General features: G+C 36.2%; 1 protein-coding gene across 1 annotated transcript in view; it reads right to left on the reverse strand.

Moving 5' to 3' along the window:
- Positions 1-24,430, reverse strand: part of Nell2 (neural EGFL like 2) — a 377,837-nt gene that overhangs the window by 268,683 nt on the left and 84,724 nt on the right. The window lies entirely within an intron of this gene.

The following is a 24,430-nucleotide window of genomic DNA, read 5'->3' on the forward strand; positions in this document are numbered from 1 at the left end:
CTCATTAAGCAGTCTCTGTTGCTGATTATATGAAGATGAAATTGTTGTATATGCTGATCTGCATGTTATGTACATTTTCACAGTGGTTGAATCTTGTCAAAAGAAAAAAGACAAAAAAAGAATTACCACTGTGTATTTTATGAAAATGATAAAGCAGCTGTATTAAATTATTACAGTTATATTTAAAAAGAAAACCTTGCTCAGACTGTTACTACTGCCTATGACCAGGTAGAATATGTGGCCTCTCACTGCCTCAATTGCCTCATCTATATAATGAGAATTCAAAGTAATACTCCATATAAAGCAAAATACCCAAAACATATAAAGCACTCAATAAATGGCAACATTCTTATTATGCCAATAATTCCAATAAGACATCATTATAAAGTCATTTCTTAAAGCTGATTCTGTAATAACAAGCAATTTGAATACATTTTTAAATGGAAGAATACAGAAGCCAGGAGGCAGAAGTTAGAGGAAAAAATAGGAGATTAATCCACTCTCACAGAAACTAGTTGACAGCACTGGCCACTGACAACATAGCCATCAAGATATAAAAAGTGAAGTCCAGAAGAGGGGCAAAATTATTGTGGATCATGAAGCTCTCTTCATTTGTTATAGGAAACTATTTAATCTTGCTTATTCCAGTGATTTCTTCAGATATTAAAGAAGATGGGAGAACATGAAGAAAAATGTACCCTTTTTGGCATCCCTTATTAAAACTATATTCATCCTATTGATGTTAGCTTGTTTCTTTTCAATGCCATTTGGTCATCAGCAACATAATAGAATGCAGAAGTATAAGAAGCAACTGTCTCTCTCTATGGTTTATTAACTGTGATAATGGACAAATTAAAACTCTCCTTAAGCCTCAGTTTCCTTCTCTATCAAATAGAGTGAGTAAGAGTTGTAACCTTGCATGATTGCTTTAAGGATTACATAAAAGATGTAAGTCCTTACCTTTGTATAGTTCCCAGGAAAGGGCAAGCACTCCATACGTGTCATTATTATGATTTAAATTTCCTATGACATAATTATGTATTCAATTTAAACATCAACAAAATTTTATAGTGGGTTTTACCTTAAACAAGCATGCATCTCAGGAGCAGAGAGTATTTTAGTAAAAAATCTCCCCAAATAATGATGCTTAACTCTTATCTATGATATTCCTGGCACCCAGTTCATCTGACTATATCCAGTGACTAATAATTCACAACTTCCTGAGGCAAACCATTCCACTTTTATGAAGAAAAAGACCTTTCTTATTAAAGCAAAAAGGAAGAGGAGTTTTTAAAACAATGATTTATTAGTTCATTTCTTCTAGCACATCTTTACTATAGGTACTAAGAATATGACATTGAACAAACCTAACTACACTGAAGCTGAGAGGTCCTCAATGATAAACACATTATTAAGTTTAGCCATTTCAACACTAATAAGAACACCACTATAAAAGTCTTGCTGCAAGAAAAAGAATATAGCCAGATCAGTGAGGATAACAAAGTTCCTTCATGAATAATATGGCTAAGGACCAAAATTATTTCACCAAGGGAAAAGATCAGTAGCAAGTGGAATTAATTCATGATTGAAGCCCTGGCATTCAATACAATGGCCTGAATAACAACCTTTCCATCATATTACCCTACATAACTGAACTTAAAATAATAGGAAAAAAATACTCACTCATAAAATGAAGATAATTTATTATGATTAATGATGAGGCTAGGAAGACACAAAGAAATTCTAAGAAACATCACTTTTAGCTATGATCCTGGAAAGAAAGGGGATTTTGTGGCATTGTGTGTATTTTTAGAATATCAATTTGAGAATGGTTTTATGGAAGAATTGAGAAAGAATAGAATAATAAGGCACTAATAATAAGTAAGGTACTCCACAGCACAGGGATATCTATGAAAATTAAGGAGTTAAAATAGCTGTTGGATAAACAGTAGTAGCTACTTAATGTCAGGCCCACACATTATCTCAACTCACTTATGACTGAGACCAAGCAAGTAGAAATCAGAGAAAGACATGGAGAAAAAGTGTTCAAAGAAGTGGCATGTTCAAGGAAGATAAGCATTCCCTTTTTTATCAAGGATGAACACAAAATCATATGATTATAAGATTGGGGAAGACCCACTGGGGAATATAAATACAGACTGTTTTGATGCTCTGAAAACTCACATTTGCAGGTGAGTAGAAAATTTGACTTACAAACTGTAAAGGGATTCATACTTACAAACTGTAAAGGGGTTCATATACATATATACATACATACATATACATACACATGCATATAGACATACACACATATGTACATATATAAAAATTTGCTATATTAATAATAGGCTATAAATAGACATCTTTCAAAGGTATAAAATAGCATGAAGAAGAAAATTATGATTACAAATGGTTTTGCTAGCACAAGATGATCAATATTAACGTGTTTTGTATGTCATCATTTTCACTTTACCATACATTGTCTTCTTATTAATAAAAGTACAGTCACATCCTTTTTAAGAGCTGCATGGTATTTCATACTATAGCTATATCATAATTTAATATCCAATTTCCTATTACTGTTCTTGGTTTTTCATTCTTCATTAAAAAATGTTTTAATACATGCATTTTTTTGGACCTGTATAATTTTCTTTCTAAATTATTAGAAATGAAGTTGCTATTTCAAATAGTATATACATTTCATGAAATTTCATGACCATTCACTAATTTATTCACTCAATAATTTTTATTGCACTTTATTCAAGGCTATTCTAGGTTCTGGGAATGTAGAAGTAAACTAAATAGATAAAATTATCAACTAATTTAGTTATCTTAAAATAAATAAGTAAAATAAGTAAAATAAGTAAAATTTATGAAATAAATAGATTATGTATTGATAAAATGTTTATAAAAACAAAGTATGGAAGCAGAATAAGGAATACAGGAAGGTGATATTTAACAAAGACATTCAGAGGAAGCCTTATTGAGAAACTGACAGCTAGTGAGTGACCTGAAGGAGCATGATGACCTTGGGGCAGTAGCCTACCTCACAATTTCCAGGAGTATCAATTAAGCTTATGTGACTATGAAGGAATGAGCAAGGGGAGAATAGTAGGAAGCTAAGGCAGAAAGGTAGCAGAAGGCAGTGAGGCAGGTCATGAAGGGGAGTATAGTCTAATTAGGATAACTTTTGATGGATGCATGTAGAAGGGCACTGGAGGGCTCTTTGAGTTCCATATGATCAATTTGGCTTCAGTGTCAGAAGTACACTTTAGGAGCATGAGGAGTTACAAGAAGGTGAGTTATATAATTATTTCTAGGGGTTGCTTGACCAGGAAAGGTAGTGAGAAGAGTCAAACTATGGAGATGTTTCAAAGGGAGAACAATAAAGATGTAGGGGATGGGAGATTCATGTGCAGGTGAAAGAAACATGAATCAAAGAGAAACTTTAAGGTTTTTAGCCTAAGCAACTGGACGAAAGTAGTTACCATTTACTGAGATGGAAAAGACTCAAGTTCAAAAAATCAGAGAAAATTTGAGAAAAAGGATGATGAGCTTAGTTTCTGATGTGCACAGTTCAATTAAACATCCAAATGAAGATGTAGGTGGGTCCCTCAATGTATTCATCTGGAGTCTAAGGGCAATGATCAAGACTAGAGAAAAAATGAGGAAGTAGCTTTTTCAAAGAGATGTAATTTATAGCTAATTGATAAGATGAGACCACCTAAGGAGTGGATATAGTGAAGAGGTATGAGCAACAAGCCTTAGTCCTACATTCAGACATCAGGAGTGCAAGGAGGAACCAGTCAGCTGTCTGAGGAGTGATACCTGAAGAATGTGTGTTGTGAAAGCCAGATGAAGAAAGTTTTTGGAAGGAGGAAATAATCAACCTTGTGGAATGGTGCACAAAGTTCAACGGATGAATACTCAATTGAAGAACAGATTGAATAACATGGACATAAGTGGTGGCTTTGACAAGATAATTTTTAGAGAAACAGAGCAAAGCCTCTTTAGAGTGGGTTCAATAAATAGTGAGAAGGAACTTTGAAAAAGTTAAAGAAACACAAGGAAGATATGGTAGCTAAATTGGAAAGAGAGGTAAATAGAGGGATTTTTGTTATCTTTGAGATTATGAATATTATAGTCTATTTGCTTAAATAGATCCAATAGAGAAGGAAAAACTAACAAGGCAAGAGAAGTTGTGAATTTCCAAAACAATATCCTTCAAGTGGAATGGAATTTAATACAGAGCTGTGTGACTGGCCTTTGTGAGGGTCATGGAAACTAAACCTAAAGTAAAAGAAGAAAAATATATCAGCAAACAACCAGCAGGTGGTGGTATGAGAAATAGACGGGGAGCTTTGGAACCTGTCTCCTGACTGACTTTTAGAACACAAGGACATCTGCTAGGTGAGGATGAGGGTCAGGTTTTAGATATGTAGATGTAAAGGTGTAATAAAACAGTCATTTAGCAAGATGAGAAATTAAATGGTCTAAGAAATATGCCACCATTGGAGTATGTTTGAAGTCAATAATGAAGCCTTTAAGATGAGATCAGCCAGCCTAGTTTTTTTTTGGTCTTGACAAGCAAGGACTAAAATAAGAGAAAATAAAAAGATGACCATCTCACATATATGAAGACAGGAATGGTGTGACTATATTTTGTATGCAACCAGAGATATGAAATATTGTGCTCTAAATGTGTAATATAAATTATAATACATTCTACTGTCATATATAAAAAGTTAGAATTTTGAAAAAAGATGACCATCTCTATGTGAGAGATTCTGAAGACAGACCACAATTTAAACTAGAAAAGACAAAAGTGAGTACATGTAGGTGAGTAAAGAACAGTGAAAAGGTGCTAGAGTCTCCAGATTATAGGTTATATGCAAATGTAGGAGATTATGCTGCCAAATTGATTGCTAAAGTCATTGTACACCAACAGTACAACTGATGACTCATGTACCCACACATTTAATCCACAATGGGTATCACTGCTTTTCTGTGCATACACATATACACACACAATTTTCTATGCAGAAAATCACTGCCTGTACCAATATCTTTAAGTGTTCCCCTATGTTTTCCTCTGGTGTTTCAGATTTTACATTAAGGTGCTTGATCCTTTTGGGGCTTGATTTTTGTATAAAATAAAAGACAGGATTCAAGTTGCAATCTTCTGCATGTTATTCCAGTATCATTTATTAAAGGGATGTCCTTTCTATAATGTATGTTTTAGATATCTTGGCTGAAATTCAGTTGGCTGTAAAGTTTTATATACTATATATTTCTAGGTTTTGTACTCCATTCCATTGGTCTATGGGTCTGTTTTTTATACCAATACCATGCTGTCTGGGTTACTATGTTCTGTGGTATGTTTTGAAATCAGCTAGTGTGATTCCTCCAGCATTACTCTTTTTGCTTTCTCTATTTGAGGGTTTTTTGTATTTCTATACCAATTTTTTTTTAATTTTTTATTGTGGGTTGTTCAAAACATTACAAATTTCTTGACATATCATATTGCACACTTTGATTCAAGTGGGTTATGAACTCCCACCTTCACCCCATACACAGATTGCAGAATCACATCAGTTACACATCCATTGATTTACATATTGCCATACTAGTGTCTGTTGTGCTCCACTGCCTTTCCCATCCTACACCCTCCCCCCTCCCCACCGCTCCCCTCCACTCCCCTCCTCTCTCTCTACCCCCTCCACTGTATAACCCTGAGGGTCTCCTTCCATTTCCATGCAATTTCCCTTCTCTCTCCCTTTCCCTCCCACCTCTCATCCCTGTTAAATGTTAATCTTCTTCTCCTGCTCTTCGTCCCTACTCTGATCTTAGTTACTCTCCCTATATCAAAGAAGACATTTGGCATTTGTTTTTTAGAGATTGGCTAGCTTCACTTAGCATAATCTGCTCTAATGCCATCCATTTCCCTGTAAATTCTATGATTTTGTCATTTTTTAATGCAGAGTAATACTCCATTGTGTATAAATGCCACATTTTTTTTATCCATTGGTCTATTGAAGGGCATCAAGGTTGGTTCCACAGTCTTGCTATTGTGAACTGTGCTGCTATGAACATCGATGTAGCAGTGTCCCTGTAGCATGCTCTTTTTAGGTCTTTAGGGAATAGACCAAGAAGGGGAATAGCTGGGTCAAATGGTGGCTTCATTCCCAGCTTTCCAAGAAATCTCCATACTGCTTTCCAAATTGGCTGCACCAATCTGCAGTCCCACCAGCAATGTACAAGTGTACCCTTATCCCCACATCCTCGCCAGCACTTGTTGTTGTCTGACTTCATAATGGCTGCCAATCTTACTGGAGTGAGATGGTATCTTAGGGTGGTTTTGATTTCATTTCTCTGACAGCTAGAGATGCTGAGCATTTTTTCATGTACTTGTTGATTGACTGTATGTCGTCCTCTGAGAAGTGTCTGTTCAGGTCCTTGGCCCATTTGTTGATTGGGTTGTTTGTTATCTTATTGTCTAATTTTTTGAGTTCTTTGTATACTCTGGATATTAGGGCTCTATCTGAAGTGTGAGGAGTAAAGATTTCTTCCCAGAGTATAGGCTCCCTATTTACCTCTCTTATTGTTTCTTTTGCTGAGAAAAAACTTTTTAGTTTGAGTAAGTCCCATTTGTTGGTTCTAGTTATTAACTTTTGTGCTATGGGTGTCCTATTGAGGAATTTGGAGCCCGACCCCACAGTATGTAGATCGTAGCCAACTTTTTCTTCTATCAGACGGCGTGTCTCTGATTTGATATCAAGCTCCTTGATCCATTTTGAATTAACTTTTGTGCATGGCGAGAGAAAGGGATTCAGTTTCATTTTGTTGCATATGGATTTCCAGTTTTCCCAGCACCATTTGTTGAAGATGCTATCATTCCTCCATTGCATGCTTATATTATCAAATATAAGATAGTTGTAGTTTTGTGGATTGGTTTGTGTGTCCTCTATTCTGTACCATTGGTCCACCCGCCTGTTTTGGTACCAGTACCATGCTGTTTTTGTTACTATTGCTCTGTAGTATAGTTTGAAGTCTGGTATCGCTATACCCCCTGATTCACACTTCCTGCTTAGCATTGTTTTTGCTATTCTGGGTCTTTTATTTTTCCATATGAATTTCATGATTGCTTTCTCTATTTCTACAAGAAATGCTGTTGGGATTTTGATTGGCATTGCATTAAACCTATAGAGAACTTTTGGTAATATCGCCATTTTGATGATGTTAGTTCTGCCTATCCATGAACAGGGTATATTTTTCCATCTTCTAAGATCTTCTTCTATTTCTCTCTTTAGGGTTCTGTAGTTTTCATTGTATAAGTCTTTCACCTCTTTTGTTAGGTTGATTCCCAAGTATTTTATTTTTTTTGAGGATATTTTGAATGGAGTGGTTGTCCTCATTTCCATTTCAGAGGATTTGTCGCTGATATACAGGAATGCCTTTGATTTATGCGTGTTGATTTTATATCCTGCCACTTTGCTGAATTCATTTATTAGCTCTAAAAGTTTCTTTGTAGACCCTTTTGGGTCTGCTAGGTATAGAATCATGTCATCTGCAAATAGTGATAATTTAAGTTCTTCTTTTCCTATTTTGATGCCTTTAATTTCTTTCGTCTAATTGCTCTGGCCAGTGTTTCGAGAACTATGTTGAACAGAAGTGGAGAGAGAGGGCATCCCTGTCTAGTTCCAGATTTTAGAGGGAATGCCTTCAGTTTTTCTCCATTCAGAATGATGCTAGCCTGAGGCTTAGCATAGATTGCTTTTACAATATTGAGGTATGTTCCTGTTATCCCTAGTTTTTCTAGAGTTTTGAACATAAAGGGATGCTGTACTTTGTCGAATGCTTTTTCCGCATCTATCGAGATGATCATATGGTTCTTATTTTTAAGTCTATTGATGTGGTGAATTACATTTATTGATTTCCGTATATTGAACCAGCCTTGCATCCCAGGGATGTATCCTACTTGATCATGGTGTACAATTTTTTTGATATGTTTTTGTATCCGATTCACCAGAATTTTGTTGAGGATTTTTGCATCTAGGTTCATTAGAGATATTGGTCTGTAGTTTTCTTTCTTTGAAGTGTCTTTGTCTGGTTTAGGTATCAGGGTGATGTTGGCCTCGTAGAATGAATTTGGAAGTTCTCCCTCTTTTTCTATTTCCTGAAGTAGCTTGAAAACTATTGGTATTAGTTCTTCTTTAAAGGTTTTGTAAAATTCTGCTGTATACCCATCCAGTCCTGGGCTTTTCTTAGTTGGTAGTCTTTTGATGGTTTCTTCTATTTCCTCAAATGATATTGGTCTGTTTAGGTTGTCTATATCCTCCTGATTCAATCTGGGCAGATCATATGACTTAAGAAATTTATCTATGCCTTCACTATCTTCTAATTTATTGGAGTATAAGGATTCAAAATAGTTTTTGATTATCTTCTGTATTTCTGAAGTGTCTGTTGTGATATTGCCTTTTTCATCCCATATGCTAGTAATTTGAGTTCTCTCTCTTCTTCTCTTCACTAGCATCGCTAAGGGTCTGTCGATTTTGTTTATTTTTTCAAAGAACCAACTTTTAGTTTTGTCAATTTTTTCAATTTTTTCTTTTGTTTCGATTTCATTAATTTCAGCTCTGATTTTAATTATTTCTTGCCTTCTACTTCTTTCGCTGTTGTTTTGCTCTTCTTTTTCTAGGATTTTGAGATGAAGTATGAGATCATTTATTTGTTGGTTTTTTCTTTTTTTAAGGAATGAACTCCAAGCAATGAATTTTCCTCTTAGAACTGCTTTCAATGTGTCCCATAGATTCCGATATGTTGTGTCTGTGTTTTCATTTATCTCTAAGAATTTTTTAATTTCCTCCTTGATGTCTTCTATAACCCATTGATCATTCAGTAACCTATTGTTCATTCTCCAAGTGATGTATGCTTTTTCTTTCCTTCTTTTATCGTTGATTTTCAGTTTCATTCCATTATGATGAGATAAGATGCATGGTATTATCTCTATTCCTTTATATTGTCTAAGAGTTGCCCTGTGACATAATATATGATCTATTTTTGAGAAGGATCCATGTGCTGCTGAGAAAAAAGTGTAACTGCTTGATGTTGGGTGGTATACTCTATATACGTCAATTAGGTCTAGGTTATTAATTGTGTTATTGAGTTCTATAGTTTCCTTATTCAACTTTTGTTTGGAAGATCTGTCCAGTGGCGAGAGAGGTGTGTTGAAGTCTCCCATGATTATGGTATGGTGGTCTATTAGACTCTTGAACTTGAGAAGAGTTTGTTTGATGAACATAGCTGCACCATTGTTTGGGGCATAAATATTTATGATTGTTATGTCTTGTTGGTGTATGGTTCCCTTAAGCAGTATGTAGTGTCCCTCTTTATCCCTCTTGATTAACTTTGGCTTGAAATCTATTTTATTTGATATGAGTATGGGCACTCCTGCTTGTTTCCGAAGTCCATATGAGTGATATGATTTTTCCCAACCTTTCACCTTCAGCCTATGTATGTCTTTTCCTATCAAATGCGTCTCCTGTAGGCAGCATATTGTCGGGTCTTGTTTTGTGATCCATTCTACTAGCCTGTGTCTCTTAATTGGTGAGTTTAAGCCATTAACATTTAGGGTTATTATTGAGATATGGGTTGTTCTTCCAGCCATATTTGTTTATTTATGTTACTAAACATGGTTTGTTTTCCTCTTTGATTATTTTCCCCCCTTTACTGTCCTACCTCCCACTGTTGGTTTTCATTGTTATTTTCCATTTCCTCTTCCTGTAATGTTTTGGCGAGGATGTTTTGAAGAGATGGTTTTCTAGCTGCAAATTCTTTTAACTTTTGTTTATCGTGGAAGGTTTTAATTTCATCTTCCATCCTGAAGCTTAATTTCGCTGGATACACAATTCTTGGTTGGAACCCATTTTCTTTCAGTGTTTGAAATATGTTATTCCAGGATCTTCTAGCTTTCAGAGTCTGTGTTGAAAGATCAGCTGTTATCCTGATTGGCTTACCCCTAAATGTAATCTGCTTCCTTTCTCTTGTAGCTTTTAAAATTCTCTCCTTATTCTGTATGTTGGGCATCTTCATTATAATGTGTCTAGGTGTGGATCTCTTATGATTTTGCACATTCGGCGTACTCTAGGCTTCTAGGATTTGAGAGTCTGTCTCATTCTTCAAGTCTGGGAAGTTTTCTCGTATTATTTCATTGAATAGACTGCTCATTCCTTTGGTTTGGAGCCCTGTACCTTCCTGTATCCCAATGACTCTTACGTTTGGTCTCTTAATGTTATCCCATATTTCTTGGATGTTCTGCTCATGGTTTCTTAACAGTCTTGCTGAGCTGTCTATGTTCTTTTCCAGTTGAAATACTTTGTCTTCATTGTCTGATGTTCTATCTTCTAAGTGTTCTACTCTGCTGGTAGTATTCTCCATTGAGTTTTTAAGTTGGTTTATTGCTTCCTGCATTTCTAGGATTTCTGTTTGTTTGTTTTTTATAACCTCTATCTCCCTGTATAGTTGATCCTTTGCTTCCTGGATTTGTTTGCGTAATTCATTGTCAAAGTGATCTTTCATTGTCTGATTTTGCTGTTTAATGTCTTCCTTGATACTCCAGATCGTCTGAAGCATGTATATCCTGAATTCTTTATCTGACATTCCATCTGCTGCAGCTGTTACCTCTTCTAAAGTTGCGTTGACCTGCATTGCTTGTGGTCCTTTCTTTCCTTGTCTTTTCATACTGCTTGTGTATCTTTCCTGCAGGCGCGGGCGGCGGCTCTGCTCTCTCCTTATTCCAATTGGGGTGTCGTGGCTACCACGCCGGCAGGTCACTGGGCCTGTTCTGGGCGCTGGCGGCGGCTCTGTTCTGCCCCTACTCCAATTGGGGTGACGAGTGTACCACGCCGGCAGGCCACCGGGCCTGATCCGCCGGTCGGTTGCAGGTTTGCCTACCCTGCAGGCGCGGGCAGCGGCTCTACTCTGCCCCTACTCCAAATGGGGTGACGTGTCTGTCATACCGGCAGGCCACTGGGCCTGTCCCGCTGGTCAGTCGCAGATCTGCCCACCTTTCGGGCACGGGTGGAGGCTCTGCTCTGCCCCTACTCCAATTGGGGTGTCGTGACTACCCCGCCTGCAGGACGCTGGGCCTGTTCTTGGCACGGGCGGCGACTCTGCTCTGCCCCTACTCCAATTAGGGTGGTGTGTGTACCACGCCGGCAGGCTCCTGGGCCTGATCCGCCGGTCTGTTGCAGGTCTGCCTACCTTGGAGGCGTGGGCGGCGGATCTGCCCTGCCCCTCCTACCACGCCTGCGGACCCCTGGGCCTGATCTGCAGGTTGGTCACAGGTCTGCTCACCCTGCAGGCACGGGTGGCGGTTCCGCTCCCCCCCCACTCCAATTGGGGTCACGTGGCCACCACACCGGCAGGGCCTGATCCGGGCATGGGAGAAGGATCTGCTCTGCCCCTACTCAAGTTGGGGTGATGTGTGTACCACACTGGCAGGCCACTGGGCCTGACCCGCCAGGCTGTCACAGGTCTGTTTACCTTGCAAGCGCGAACGGCGGCTCTGCCCTGCCCCTGCTACCACGCCCATGTACCACTGGGTCGCGTGTCTGCCCACCTTGCGGGTGCAGGTGGCGGCTCCACTCCACCCCCTCTCCAATTGGGGTCACGCGGTCACCACGCTGGCGAGCCGCTGGGCCTGCTCCGGGCGCTGGCGGCTGCCCAGCTCCTCCCCTCTGGCTCGACGACAAATTGAGGAGACTCGGGTGTCTGTGCCTCACCCCCCCTACCAGGAGACCAACTGTTTATGTCGCCGCTGGTATTGATGAAGTTCTCTCCTCCGCCGCTTTCTGATGACATCAGATCTCTGCCATGTTGGTATCCTATGCGAATGGCAGCATTTCGTTCCCCTTGCCGGGCAACCAAAGCAACGGGTGAGTCCTGACTGGCCCTCAGCAGGACCCGGACCGAGAAGCAGTTTCCGTGGGCTCCTAGCCCCGGGCCAGGGAAGTTCCGGGAGCCGGAACTCGGCCGCTCCGTGCTCGGTGTAAGCTCCTATAAGGGTAGGCTCCAAGAAGCAGTCCCCGCGGGCTCAGTTCCGGGAGCCGGAATTCGGCCGCTTAGTGCTTGGTGTATGCTCTGATAGGAGCAGGGTCCAAGAAGCAGCCTCCGCAGGCTCCGCAGCCCTGGGCTAGGGCGGTTCCGGGAGCTGGAACTCGGCTGCCCCGCGCTCGGAGTTCGCTGCGATAAGATCAGGTTCTAAGAAGCACCCAGGCACTGAACCCTAGCAATCTGTCTGCAAGCCGCAGGCGAATGGCAGCCTGAAATTACCTGTTCTATGGCTGAATGAGCTGCGGTCAGTCGAAAACAGGGACGGTGACGTCAGCTTTCCAACATGGTGGCCGCTGGCCTCCTCTGTGGTCTGACCGGTGTGGAGAACCGAGATGGACCGCTTCCTTCCCCCGTCTCGAACCCAGAATTCAGCCCTGAGTACGGTGCTTGCACGGCTGGCAGAAACTGCAGCGCTGTATCCCTGCGTCGCTATCTCCTCGTTTCCCAGCGCGCGCTGCAGACTCTAGCCGTGGGGCGATTTGCTGAATAAGCAGTGTTACCCTCCGTGCGACAAACCTCTCGCGTTTGAGTCCCCGTAGCCGATCCTCATGCGATGGAAATCCTTCCTCCAGGTTCCAGAGCACCTCACTATTGCTGGAAATTCCTAACAAGATAGCCTTTAGCCGTCCTGACTTGTCATACTCCCACACAGTGAAGCAGCACACGGGGGCAATGCACTCCCCTCGCCGCCATCTCTGTATTTCTATACTAATTTTAAGATTGTTTTTTCTACCTCTGTGAAGAATGAAATTGGCATTTTGGTGTAGATTATACAGAATCTATAATTGATTTAGGTAATATGCATGTGTAACCACATTAATTGTTCAAATCTGTAAACATGGAGGTCCTTCCACCTTTAGGTGTCTTCTTTAATTTCTTCAGTGTTTTTAAATTCTCACTGTAGAGATCTTTTGCTTCATCAGTTAAAGTTTACTCCATGTCTTATGTGCATGCATGTATGTGTGTGTCTATTGTAAATGGGACTGCTTTCATTATTAGTACATAGAATAAGTAATGATTTTTGTATCTTTACTGAATTGATTTGCCAGTTCTAAAAGTCTTTTAGTAAAGTCCTTAGGGTTTTCCATATATAGAATCATATCATTTGCAAACAGGAATAATTTGACTTCCTCCTTTCCTGTCGGTATGCCTTTTATTCCTTTCCCTTATCTGATTTCTCTGGCCAAAATTTGTAGTAACATATTGAGTAAGATGGTAAGATTAGACACCCTCATCTTGCTTTTGACATGTTAACTATGGGTTTGTCATATGCCTGTATTAGATTGAGGTATGAACCTTTTATACCTACTTGACGAATTTTATCACAAAATGATGTTGAAATTTATCAAATGATTTTTTTCCTATTAAGATCATGTTATTTTTATCCTTCATAGTAATTATATTATGTAAAACATTGATTTGAGTATGTTGAACAGTCCTTGCATCTCTGGAATGATATCTACTTGATCATGATATGTGATTTTTGAGGTATTGTTGATTGTTTTGTTAGTATAATTATTGAGAATTTTTGCATCTGGGTTCATCAGGGATAGTGTATGTGAGTGTGTGTGTGTGTGTGTGTGTGTGTGTGTGTACTTATCAGGTTTTGGTAACAGAGTAGCATTAGCTTCACAGAATGAGCTTGGAATGTTTCCCTCTCAATTCTACATAATAGTTTTGAGAATAACTGGTATTAGTTCTTCTTTAAAAGTTTGGCAGAATTTAGCAGTGAAGTTACTGGTCCTGGGCCTTTTTTGCTTGGGGACTTTTTTTTACTGATTCAATCATATTACTTATAATTGGTCTATTCATGTTTTTTTTAATATCCTCTTGGTTCAATGTTGGTAGGCTGAATGTGTCAATAAATTTAACCATTTCTTCTAGATTTTCTAATTTGTTAAGCATATAGTTTTTCAAAATAATTCCTAATGGTCCTTCGAATTTCTATTGTATTGATTATAAAGTGTCCTTTTTCATCACTAATTTTATTTTATTTATTTGGATCTTTTCTATCTCTACCTACCTCTCTTTTTTGTTAGTGTAAAGTTTGTAAATTTTCCTTATTTTTCAAAGAACCAACTCTGTCTTTTTTGATGCTGTGTATCATTCTTTTAGAGTTTATTTCCTTTATTTCTGCTTTGATCTTTATTATTTATTTCCTCTACTAATTTGGAGTCTGGTTTATTCTTGCTTTTTTTTAAGATCTCAAGAGACATGATCATGTTACTTATTTGAAATTTCTCTATTTACTTATATAGGCACTCAATACTATATATACTTCCCTCTTAGCACTGCTTTTGTTTTATCCCACATATTTTGGTATATTGTATTTCCATTTTCATTTGTTTCAAGTAAATTTTAAATTTCTCCCCCAAATTCCTCAATGACCTCAATTTGTTCAAAATTTTCTTGCTCAACCTCCATCCATTTTTATAATTTCTAAAGTTTCTCCAGCTGTTGATTTCTAGTTTCTTTCCATTGTGATCAGAAAACATACAGAATATGATTTCATTTTTTTAAGATGTTAAGATTTGTTGTATAGTGTAATATATGGTCTAAACTAGAGAAAGTTCCAGGTGCTGAAGAAACAATGTGTATTCTTCAGCTCTCAGATGAAATGCTCTTAATGTCTACTAAGTCATTTTGAACTATCATGTCATTTAACTCTGATGGTTCCTTGTTGATTGTTTCTTCTGCATTATCTATCCTTTGGTGAGAGTAGGGACCTGAAATCCCCAACTATTATTGTATTGAAGTGTCTGAAATATGTGTGCCTGTGCCCCTTTCTCTCCCTCTCATCCCTTCCTCCTTCCCTCCCCACCCCTCTTGGTCTACAAGTATTTGTTTTACAAAATTGGGTGCTCTGACATTACAAATCTATGCATATAGATTTATAAGTATTATGTTTTCTTGATGAATTGATCCTGTTCATTATATAGTGACCATATTTGTCTCCTCCTTTTTTTGTCCTTTTATTTTGTCAGAAAAATGTAAAGCATCTCCTGTTTGCTTTTAGATTCCATTTGTTTGGAATGCCATTTTTTACATCCATTTACTTTCAGTCCTTTTTTGTCTTTACTAGTGATGTGAGTTTCTTGTAGACAGCATACTGTTGGATCTTCTCAATTCATTCAGCCAATCTGTAGCTTTAATTAAGACCATTTACATTCATAATTATTATTGAAAGGTATTTAACTTGTGCCTGTCATTTTGGTGATTTTCTTCCAGTTGCTTTGAGTATTCCTTGCTTGCTTCTTTATCTTTCATTCATCTTTTTGCTTTGATGACGTATTGATAACATATGGTTAATGTTCAATTCAGTTCTATTTCTAATTTGTGTATCTACTTTTGTAGTGGAATTTGTAGCCTTTCTTCCATTTCTGGGTATAGGATTACCTTAAGCAACTTTTATATAGCTTGTTTGGTAATCATGAATTCCCTTAGTTTTTCCTTATCTTGGAAAGTCTTTATTTCTCCTTTGATTTATTTTCTCTTTTCAACATTCCAATTATTATACAGAATAGTGGGTTTTATTGTGGCATAATCCTATGTACATAAAAATGTAATTTGATCAGTTTCACTTTCCAATATTTCCCCTACCCCATCCCTCCTTCTTATATCCTTCCTTTACTCTAAGACTCTCCCTTCTCTTTCTTTTTTTTACATCACTTTATTAGTGTATTATAACTATACATCATAGTGGAATTCAATGTTACCTACTTATACATACACACGATTTAACAATATAATTTGGTCAATTTCATTCCCAAGTACCTCCTCTTTCTCTACCCTCCTCTCTCTTCCTGGTCTCCTGTCAATACTCTATTGGGTTCCTTTCTATTTTCATGAAACCCTATTCATCTCCTTTCCTTTTTTTCTCTCAAGCTTACACATTAGAGAAAACATACAACCCTTGACTTTCAGAGTCTAATTTTGCTTAACAAAATGCTCTCAAGCTCTATCCATTTACCTGCAAAATTATATAATTTTCTTTTTCTTTATGGCTGAATAAAACTCCATTGTGCATACATACCGCATTTTCTTTATTCATTCATCTGTTGACAGATAGCTGGACTGGTTTCATAACTTAGTTATTGTGAACTGTGCTACTATAAACATAGGTATGCATATATTGCTACAGTATGCTAAGTTTAATTCTCTAGTATAGATATCAAGGAGTGGTATAGCAGGGTTATATGTTAATTCCATTCGTAGGATTCTGAGGTATCTCTACACTGATTTCTATAGTGGTTGTACTAATTTACAATTCCAACAGTATATGAGTGTTCCTATTGTGTTGACACTTCTTTTCCTGATGCTTGGTGATAATAAGCACATTCATATAATTCTAGGACATTTGTATGTCTTCTTTTATGAAATTTCATTCAGGTCTTTTTGCCCATTTTTATTTTTATTCATTTATTTATTTATTTATTTTGAGAGAGAGAGAGAATTTGTTAATATTTATTTTTTAGTTTTCGGTGGACACGACATCTTTATTTTTATTTATTTATTTATTTTTTTTGATGTGGTGCTGAGAATCAAACCTAGCACCCCGCACATGCCAGGCAAGCACGCTACCGCTTGAGCCATATCCCCAACCCTCTTTTTGCCCATTTTTAAATCAAGTTATTTACTGTCTTGCTATTGAGTTGTTTAGGATACTTATATATTTTATATTAACCATCTATCAGATGTATAGTTTGAATCACTCTTATGACTGTTTTCTTCACTCTGCTAAGCTTTTTAGTTTTATTTAACACCATTTGACTATTCTTGATTCTGTTTCATGTGCTTTTAAACTGCTATCCAAAATCTCATCGACCAGGTCAATATAATGCAGCTTTTATTCTATATTTTCTTCTAATGGTTTCATAGCTTGGGGTTTTATTTTTAAGTCTACAATTCGTTCAACAGTAAACATCATATATATAACTATAGTATATATCTCTATAGTATTTATAGCATATATCACTAAAGTATTCTGACTTTAATTCTTTTGGATAAATACTAAGAAGTGGTATAATTGGGTCATATGGTAGTTATATTTTTATCATTTTGAGGAACCTCTGTACTGGTTTCCATACTGACTATACCAATTAATATTCCTACAAAAACTATATAAGAGTTTCTTTTACCCTGTATCCTCACCAGCATTTGTTAGTATGTTTTTCACTGCCATTCTAAGTGAAGTGAGATGAAATCTCAATGTCGTTTGATTTCCATTTTCTTGATGACTGAAGATATTGAACATTCTTTCATATAATTGTTAGCCATTGATACATTTTCTTCCAAGGGGTGTCTGTTCAGTTCATTTGCCCATTTATTGACTGGGTTATTTAGGTTTTGTGTTTTTGTTTTAATTTATATATATATATATATATATATATATATATATATATATATATATATATATATATATATATATATAATGGATATTAATCCTCTGTTAGAAGAGTAGCTGGCAAAGATTATCTCCCATTCCTGTAGACTGTCTCTTCATTATGTTTCCTTTGCTTTACAGTTGCTTTTTAATTTGATGGCATCCCATTTAGTGATTCTTGCTCTTATTTCCTGAGCTATAGGAGTCCTATTCGGGAAGTCTTTGCCACAACCTATATATTAAAATGTTGCCCATGTTTTATTCTAAGAGATGCAAAGTTTCTGAGTTTCTGATATTATACTTAGATCTCTGATCCATTTTGAGTTGACTTTTGTATAAGATGTGAGAGTGATATACCTTTGTTCTATATGTGGATCTCTAGTTTTCTCAGAATGATTTGTTTAAAAGGCCATCTTTAAAATAGGTTTTTAACACCTTTGACAAAATTCAGATGACTGCAGCCTGTAAGTTTATCACCATCCATTCTATTTAGTTGGTCTATATATCTGTTTTTAAAGACAGCCTTTATGGGCATAGTAATCTTGGTTGACAGTTATTTTCTTTCAGGACTTGAAATACATCCTTTCCATGTCCTCTTGGATTATATAGTTTAAGAAATCTGTTGTTAGTCTAATACCACTACCTTTAAATATGACTTGGCATTTTTCTCTTGCAGATTTCCAAAGTCTTTCTTTGCTCTATATTTTTGATAGTTTGACTATCATGTAATGGTATTATGGCTTAGATATGAAATGTCCTGCAAAAGCTCATGTGTAAAACAATGCAAAAGGGTTTAGAGGTGAAATGATTGGGTTATGAGAGCCTTAACCTAATCAGTGCATTAATCCATTGATAAGGAGTAACTGGGTGGTAACTGTAGGCAGGTAGAAAATGGTTGAAGGAGGTAGGTCATTTGGGTGGGAGAGAGTGTCTTTGGGGTGCATATTTTGTCTCTGTTGCAGATTTTCTCACTTTCTCTGCTTCCTAATTCCATGGTTTGATCTTTTAATGGTTTCCAAAAACTCTTGAATACTCTTTTTCATTCATCCTCTTTTTTATTTTTCTTTTTTTTTTCTATCAGATGTGATATTTCTAAAGATCTGTCTTCAAGCTCTTGATATTCCTTTTTCCATTTGATCAAGTCCTTTGTTGAGACTTTCAATTAAAATTTCTCTCTGATTTTTAAACTCTTCCTTTCCAAGAATTCTTATTAGTCCTTTACAAAAATATCTCTCTCTGCTAAACACCTCTTTCATATCTGGCATTGTCTTCCTAATTTTATTTAACTGTCTATTCATATTTTCTTGACTCTAATTAAGCTTTTTCAAATTCATTTTTTCACTCCCATATCAGGTATTTTATCTACTTTCATACCTTTTTATCTATTACTAGAGAGATGTTCTTTAAGAGGTGTTATATTACCTTTTTTTCCTTTATATTTCATGTGTTCCTAAAGTTAATGTTTGCAAATCTGGATCCTCCTTGTTTTAATCAGGATTTTTCATTGAATTGGCTTTTCCAAGAGAACAGTTCTTAGTTCTCTTATCTAAATCATTGTTTTCATTTATTCCTTTTTACTATTTTTAAAATAATCATCTCATTTTATTTTTCTACTCCCGATCTTGAATTTAGAGGTTAATATATTTATCTTATGTTTTCATTATCTATAATTAAAGAGTAAATATGATTTTAGTCATACATTGTTGAATTTTACATATAATATTCTCATAATCATTGTCATAAGAATTAACTGTAAGTTTTTTGCTTTATCATTTGACTTTATTTGTAAATTGTTTCCCACTAATGTTTTATTATATTTTATTAAAGTTGAATATAAACTCTTTAAAAAGTACTTTGCAAAAGTTTTTGAAGGATTTGTGTGTGTATATACTAGTACATCAACAGCTCTTATAAATATTACAATTTTTAGAAAGTAAATTTTATATTTCTGTTTCTAATTTACATATATAGCAATTAAGCAAGATAATCCAATTGTTTTATCCTAATCCTGTATTTATATTCATAATTGTCTAGTAAAATTATTAAGTTCTAAGAGTTTTGTTAAATCTCCAATCAAAATTCTAGCTTCCCCAATTTCTCCTTATGTCTCAACCACTTTTAATTTAGATTTTAGTCCCATATTGCTTTTGCCATTTTTATAGAACAAAATTGTTATTAAAGCATAGTAATCATAGTTCCAATTCAATGAATTTTATCTGGAATTATTTTTATATTAGCACTGCAAATCATATTTTCTCTTTATTTGAGTTTGTTTTATTTTCTTCTTTAAAATTCTTATTTTTTAGCTGTAGCCCTTGCAATTATTTGAAGTATGGATTTTTTTTTTAATTTTTTATTGTGGGTTGTTCAAAACATTACAAATTTCTTGACATATCATATTCCACACTTTGATTCAAGTGGGTTATGAACTCCCACCTTCACCCCATACACAGATTGCAGAATCACATCAGTTACACATCCATTGATGAAGTATGGATTTTTAATCTCATCTATGCATATTGTCTTTTCACCAGAAAATCAAACCTTCTAAAAGGATCCCTGGTATGGTTGACATATAGTCTTCAGTATTTCTATTTCTTACTTAAAATCTTTAAAAAGTAATTTGAAAGGGAACAGCACTCCAGATTCCATAGATATTGTAAAAGGACAATATTATTTTAAAAATTTCTCAAGGCAGAGACAAGATGGCAGATAGCGGGAAGTGGCTTTTCTCACAGCTCCGCTCCATGACTGGAGACTCAAGCAGAGAGAAAACTACTTCTCTATGAGGTGAGATGTGGGTGATGGGGGACACTCCATTGATACTCAATATTTGACAGACAGCCTTGAAGTCTGGGAAATTTGGGGTATATTAGACAGGGATACGGAACAGAAATGGAGCAGAGATCCTGCCAGAAGTAGGTAAAGTCAAACTCAAGGTCAGAAAATATGGAAAAGCTCTAGGAAACTCTTGGCTTGGGGAATCCCAGGATAGGAGGGGCAGCATACTCTGGGCTAACCCAGAGGCTATTCAGCTTATTAAGCTGGTGCTGGATAGTCACAGTCTACCTAGCCACCATGGTGAGCCCATGCTGGAGACATTTTAATACCTCCTATGCAACAGTGGTGAAAAATCAGACTACGAACTTAGGGGCTAAGTCCAATACATGAATCCAGCAATGCTAATTTGGAGATCTAAACTGAGCCTGCCAAAACTGGACAACCTCTGGCATGGAGAATTTCTGGCATGAAGACCATTTTGCCTCATGGCGATACAGGTCAGAGAAAGCTGCCCTCCCCTACTCCCTTGAAACAAGCAGATCCAGTGGCAGGGAGAATCTGAACAGGCAGAGTGACTGAGCTGCGTGCTCACAAACAGTCCTTGAGAGGGCTGAAAGAGCAGTATCCCTGAACAACAGAACAACAAAACAGTCTCACCCTTGCCATGAGTGGTACCCTGGGGAGAGTAGTGGGGTACAGTCCTAGAAGTGCATTGATTCGTCAACACCCAAAAACTTCCATGCAAAAAAAAGCACCTGGGTCATTACCAGACCAAATCCCTGCCCCTGGGAGCTTCACTTGCAGAAACTCAGCTCATAGAACCCAGCAGCAAATACATCCAGGATCAGAAGCTGAAAGTTTTCCACAGCACCTCACACCATTCCCCTGAGAAGGGAAGCTGAGAAACAGAAAGACACTTTGGCTCAGACAGCATGCATATAATCTCATTGACTATTCTGTTATTTTTTTCTTTGTTTTTGTTTTGGTTTTGAATGTGTACTGATTGATACATGATGGACATTTACACATTTGTACACATACATATTTTTCATTTTGGGCATTTCTTAAAGGTAGCTATTTTTCCATGCTCTATTTTTGAGGGGTAGGGTTTTTGATTAGTATATTTTGGATTGATTTTCTATTGTCTGTCTCACAACTGTTTCCCGTTGTTTGTGTTTCTCTGTGTTTTCTTGCTAACAAACTCTATTGTTCTCACTTTCACTCTTCCATTAATTCTATTATTTCTATTTTTCCCTTCCCCTTCATAAACATAGACTACAACAGTCTGCATTGTCCTATTCACCTCTTGAATCTATAAACCCTTTTCTACCCCCGCATCTCTAAATCTTTCCTCATAATGAACTCTATCTTTAACTGGACAGTATACATATTCATATCTGTTCATTTTTATTCATTTCTAACATTTTTTGAAGACAGTTATGTTTCATAGATCAATATTTTGAGGATAAGATGTTTGATTAGTACATATCAATTTTGTTCTTATAATATTTTATTTTTATTTTTTTAATTATTATTTTATACTTTTTTTATCTCACTTATTGGTTTGCCTAGACTCTCCCCTTTCTTGTGCTAACAGCTAATCTCTCTCTCCATCTCTTTTTCATTCTTTGTTTAATTTTTCACTTCTATTTTCTCACTTCCTCCCTCATAATCATCACATCCAAGTCACTTCTGTTCTATCCCTTTTCACCACTTGAAATTGTAGCCCTGTTATAAACTTACTGTTTTTACCATAGGCAATAAATGATCATATGATTTTTGATTTTTTTTTACTATTAGCATCTTAGATTTTATAGCAATAACTATTTGGTTTAATGCTGCAAATTGTTTGCATTGGTTGTTGTTATTATCTGTCTCCCCCTAAACTGTGAGGTACTAGAAACCTTCAGGGACACTATGAGTCCACAGGGTAGAAACTCTACTAACAAAAAATCAACTGTTACATTGTAGACACACAAACAGCACGAAACATCCCAAACAAACCAAAGTACTTCAATAACAGAAACCATCAACACCACAGTGGAACAAAAGACAAAGAAGGAGTTTAGAAAGTTCATAGTTAAATGGATCTATGAGGTAAAGGATGATGTAAGGGAGAAAACAGAGAACGCAAAAGATTACTTCAATAAAGAGAAAGAGATTCTAGGGGAAAAAGCAAGAAGAAATCCTTAAAATGAAACAATCAATAAACCAAATTACTCAATAAAATATTTCATAAAGAAGAAACATAAAAGAAAACTGAAATCCAGCAAAAGGAGAAACTACTGTAGAATACTCAAAGGAAAAACTAATTCAAATTAACAAGAAATAAATCAAAATGAAAGGGAATAAGAGTCATTTCTCAATAATAACACTGAATATAAATGGCCTAAAATCATTAATAAAAAGACACACACTGAAAGAGTGAATAAAAAAACCAGATTCAACAATACTCTATCTCACAGGAAAAGACATCCATAGACTGAAGGTAAAAAGATATAAAGAACTTATTATTCACATGGATCTTGTAAACAAGCAGGGGTTTCTATCCTTATATCAAATAAAGGGGACTTCAAGTCAAAATTAATCAGAAAGGACAAAGAGGACCATTTCACACTGCTTGAGAGAAATATACATTAACAAGACACAACAATTTTAAATATTTATGACCCAAACAATGGAGCATCTACATATATCAAACAAACCCTGCAAATTTCAAAAATCAAATCGATCACAACATAATAATATTGGGTGACTTTAACAAGTCTCTCTCACGACTCAATATATCTTCCAAACAAAAACTAAATAAAGAAGCTATAAAAATAAAAATCATAATAATTTAGACTTATTAACTATATACTTTCTTCTCAACAGCACATGGACCCTTCTCTAAAATAGACCATATCTGAGGCCACAAAGAAACTCTTAACAAACACAAAAGAATAGAGATGATACCTTGCCATTTTATCAGATCATAAATGGAATGACATTAGAAAACCATGATAAAATAAAAAATAGAAACTGCTCTAATACGTGGACACTAAATAATATGCTATTAAATGACCAGTGGAATTCTGAAGAAAACAGGGATGAAATAAAAAATACTTAGTGCTAAGTTAGAATAGCAACACAACATACTAAAGTCTACTGGATGCTGGGAAGTCAGTTCTAAGAGGAAAGTTCATTGCATTGAACTCATTTATTAAAAGAACAGAAAGTCACCAAATAAATAACCTAACTTAACATCTTAAGCCCATTGAAAAAGAACAAATCAACACCAAAAGGAGAAGACAGGAAATGATTAAAATCAGAGCCAAAATTAATAAAATTTAAACAAAAAATAAAAATTAAAGAAAACTGACAAAACAAAAAAAATCAGTTTTATTGAAAAAAAAAAACAAATAAAATTGATAAACCCTTAGCCAAGCTAATGAAGAAAACATAAAAGACTCAAATTACTAAAATACATGATGAAAAAGGAAACATCACCACAGACACTACTTATTCACACTACTACTGACATTCAGATGTTAATCAGAAACTACATTGAAAATCTATATTCCAATAAACTAGAAAATCATAAAGACTTAGACAAATTTCTAGAGACATAGGACCTATCCAAATTGAATCAAGAGGACATAAAAATTTAAACAGATCAATTTCAAGTTAGCCAATCCCAAAAAAACAAATGCCAAATGTTTTCTTTGATATAAGGAGGCTGATTCATAGTGGTATAGGGAGAGGGAGCATGGGAGGAATACACAAACTCTAGATAGGGCAGAGGGGAGGGAGGGGAAGGGAAGGAGCATGGGATAATTAATAATGGTTGAATGTGATGATCATTATTATCCAAGGTACATGTCTGAACACACGAATGGGTGTGAATATACTATGTATACAACCAGAGATATGAAAAATTGTGCTCTATATATGTAATAAGAATTGTAATGCATTCTGCTGTTATATATAAATAAATAAATAAACAAACAAACATATAACAAAAAACCCTCCAATACACGAACCCAGTGCCTCACGCATGCTAGGCAAGCACGCTACCACTGAGCCACAACCCCAGCCCCTCCAATACACTACTCTATTTCCTGGAACAATACTAGTGATCTCATATTTATGTCGCCACACAAATAAAGGGAA

The sequence above is a fragment of the Marmota monax genome, unplaced genomic scaffold (genome assembly GCF_021218885.2).
Source record: "Marmota monax isolate L192 unplaced genomic scaffold, Marmota_monax_Labrador192_F-V1.1 WCK01_AAM20220418_F8-fsc00012, whole genome shotgun sequence".
Lineage (NCBI taxonomy): Eukaryota > Metazoa > Chordata > Mammalia > Rodentia > Sciuridae > Marmota > Marmota monax.